Source organism: Adiantum capillus-veneris, chromosome 11, assembly GCF_014529385.1.
Source record: "Adiantum capillus-veneris isolate H3 chromosome 11, ASM1452938v2, whole genome shotgun sequence".
Classification (NCBI taxonomy): domain Eukaryota; kingdom Viridiplantae; phylum Streptophyta; class Polypodiopsida; order Polypodiales; family Pteridaceae; genus Adiantum; species Adiantum capillus-veneris.
Window position 1 is genome coordinate 125,797,713 of NC_140941.1, and position 3,895 is coordinate 125,801,607.

A 3,895-nucleotide genomic window follows, 5' to 3' on the forward strand; every position below is an offset into this window, starting at 1 on the left:
CATTAGTCAATTTGTCTTCGCGGGTCGCGGATCCCTTTTTACCCTACAACATCATTCCAAGATGGATGACTAATCCATTTGGTGCTTGGGAGACATAGCTGCCGCAAGAGTGTCTTCTCTTTAGTCCATTTCATCCTCCCAAGTAGAGTGACAAATTCTACATGGTGTTTGACAGACGTCGACATCCCAAACATGATTCTTAGTATGCATACTACTTAAATTTGTGCACAATAAAGAGAGAATTAGTCTTATAAGACAAAAACATTGATCATTTAAAAGAAACATGTACATTGCTTACTCTAATGTAGCATTGTAAGCGTTGACAAGGTTCATACTATCCTTAAGCTGGATTCCTTGCATCCATCTAGCATCTTCAAAAGGATAATTTTTGAACTTAATAAGATACCATCGGATAATCTTACCATGTCGTAGTACCTTGTCTTCATGCCGAATGATAGCTTCGGGTTGTGAGTCTTACCATACACCGAATGATAGCTTCGGGTTGTGAGTCTTACCATACACCGAGCGAGTTTTTCCGAGCAAAGACAAACCTGAGCAAGTGTTTGTACGCAATTAGTAAATTTTATCATCAACAAAATATTTATTGTTTGTTATATATTGATGCACTACAACAAAAAGAGTTTTTAATGGATAGACTACCTCCTAAATTCCAAAAGATCAAAGTTTACTTTTTAAACAAGTAACACAATATTTGAAAATATTATCTTCTGGCTCAATCTCTATTTATTTAACGATAATCGCCTTTGCTTCTACTCTTCTTTGGCTTGGATTTTTCTCGCTTAGGCTTCATATGTTTGAGCAATTCTTTTTGTAAAGAATACGGATTGGGATTGGCTAGGGTTGAGCGATCGAAGCTGGCACTTGCACGTACAATACCTCATACTATAGAAACAAAGTTGCACGATACAGCCGAGCATTGGACGGCCTGTACCGAAAAGCACCTGGATGGATGAGAAGAGAGAGGTAGAGGTGATAGCAAGGCAACTTTACAGAGCTTGCCGACGAGCGAGAAAAGTGATGACGAGTGAGATGGCTGCAACAACACACACACAGAAACCCTCTCTCTCCTCTCTCTCTCTCTCTCTCTCTCTCTCTCTCTCGCTCTCTCTCTCTCTCTCTCTCTTCTAAAAAGAGAAGGAACCGTCAATGCAAATTTGCTAAAAAAGTAGTACATGAGCGAGCTAGCAGGATGGAGAGAGAGAGAGAGCGAGAGAGAGAGAGAGAGAGAGAGAGAGAGAGAGAGAGAGAGAGAGAGAGAGAGAGAGAGAGAGAGAGAGAGAGAGAGAGAGAGAGAGAGAGAGAGAGAGAGAGAGAGAGAGAGAGATGGCTTCTGGAAAGCGCACGGTCGCAGTGTTTCTGGTGCTAATGGTGGCGATGGTCGGACTGAGTGGTGCCGCAACATAGCCGCCTCCTCCGGCACTACATTGCACGTCCCTAATGAATCTGGTGCCGGCCTGCTAGGCTCTGACTCTCTATGTGTGAAGCTTACCTTGCCCAACCTATCGCTCACCACCTGCCCTGGCCTCAACATCAACATCGCCCGCATCATCTTCGGCAACAACAAAAGCTGCATCTGATCACCATCGCCTGCATTGACCTGCCTCATCATGCACTTCTGTTCATTTATGGTCATTTTTAGTTAGATTCTGTATGTTGAAATCAACTTCTTGTTCTCTATGATACTAACTGCTTTCCCACACAGATGTTCTCTCTCTCTCTCTCTCTCTCTCTCTCTCTCTCTCTCTCTCTCTCTCTCTCTCTCTCTCTCTCTCTCTCTCGGAGTAAAAAGCAGCTCTCAAGACTCTTGCTCACCATAACAACACAATATAAAACTTAGATACACCTCTTCAAAATTCCTCATTTGAGATATCAAAAGCACAAACTTAATCCTAATAACAAGCTTGGATACACTCATATTAAAATGTCCCAAAAGTAAAAGAAATCGTAGCATTCAAAATTAGCTTGAGCTCAAAATTTCACATGAGCATAAGCCAAGCCTGATTCAAAAGACTCTTTGTGTCAAGAGACCCTGGTACTATACCTCAAAAGGGAACATCAATCTGAAAAAGAGAAGCCTGCTCAAAAAAGAAACTCAAGCCACAATTCCCTTTAGAGCTCTTGCTTTTTTCTTGGCTTCTTCAACAATAGACAGCTTAATACCCTTGCCTCTTGGTAGTGTCACCCAAGGCTTTATTCATTTACCAATAGTAAACACATTGCCAAGCTGGGTGGCAAACTCTTGATCGGTAGTATCTTGTACGTGCAAAATTTCAAAACTTCCCTTATGCTTTTCACGATGCTTGATAATCCCAATCCTGCCTCTGTTGCGACCACAGTAACCATAACAATGTTGCCAATGTCAAACTTGATGAACTCTACAACCTTTCCAGTCTCAATTGCAATTTTAATGGTGTCATTGGCCTCGATAAGGGGATCTAGATAGCCGATGGTGCACCTATCAAATGTATGTAGGGAATCCCCTTCTCACCGAAGCAAGTAGCTCAGAACTTGCATAGCTTGTACTTAGACTCTTTAAGGCTGATGGAGTGCAAAGTGAATCTTCCCTTGCTATCCTAAAGCAACCGGAAGTTCCCTCCGGTTTTTGCAATGGACACAACATCCATAAACCTAGCATGATAACACTTGTCCGTCCTTACTTTCCCATCCATAGAGATGAGTCGCTGCATCACAATGGCAACCACTTCACGATAGGTAAAGGCATACTTCAGCCGATTCCTCAACAAGATAACCATTGACAGACATTCCCTGGTCTTATGTGCTTGTTGCATGGGACGTGGTGAGCCGACAATTGCTAGCATGGCTCAAAGGTGATGCTCAACAGAGTGGCGACATATCCATAGCCCACCTAGAGTTGGCATCATGTCCAAGAGGTAGAGTTGGCCAAGGAGTGCATGCAGTAGCACTATTGTGCTTGGACAACGAGAATCAATGGCAAATACTGAGAGTCAACCACTGTAGGAATATCCGGTTGATTCGACTCCCTCTCTCAACTGAATACTGTCAAGATGCGCCTGAGTGATATAAATTGAAGCTCCACTTGCGGGGATGCACCCCTAATGGGGTTTTCAAGCTGAGACTAGAAGGGGGCAAGGATCATGAGGGACTCGGGAGAATGGCAAGGTTGGCGCCTTCCCAGGGTTCTGAAGAAAGAAGACCAGGACTAGGTTGGAAGGACGGTTGTCCGAAAGGCAAGGCTGGCAAGGACGGTTGTCCGACTCCGAAAGGACATGGCAAACAGGAAGAGCTCTATGAAGTCCTCCAGAGGAGCAGAGTAGCGCGTCCTCAAGGTGTTTCGGAAGCTGAGAGAAAAGTTTGTTGCTAACTCTCTCGCCACAACTCTGCCTGTGGCCGTCACCATCCCAATGCATGGCCATGCCATCGATTGATGCGATTGTCCATGAGCCTGGCCTGCGCGGGCTTCATCATCACTTTATAGTGAAAAAAAAACTGTCTGTAGCTATCCGCGCCGGCACGGATGGCTAGAGACAGTTTCTTTTTACTTGGTGAGCCCAGGGTTGGAGCTTATTGGGTGCCTGCAGGGCTACTAAGGAGAAGCGGTTTCATGGCCTGCTCAATCAAGCAACATAGACGATGCTATGAGCAAAATTATCTCTCACGATGCTGGTTGTGATCGGCCATCGCTATATTTGCCATGGAGGTCACATGTGATAAGTAGGCTCTTTTCTAAACGCAGAAGCCACAACTCCGCCTGGCCGTCACCATGCCATCGATTGATGCGATTGTCCATGAGGCTGGCCTGCGCGGGCTTCATCATCACTTTATAGTGAAAAAAAAACTGTATGTAGCTGTCCGCGCCGGCGTGGATGGCTAGAGACAGTTTTTTTTTACTTGG

General features: G+C 44.6%; 1 pseudogene; it reads right to left on the reverse strand.

Annotated features, from left to right (window-relative positions):
• Positions 1 to 2,113: 2,113 nt before the first annotated feature.
• Positions 2,114 to 2,723, reverse strand: LOC147447977 (small ribosomal subunit protein eS4z pseudogene; annotated as a pseudogene).
• Between the last annotated feature and the right edge of the window lie 1,172 nt (positions 2,724 to 3,895).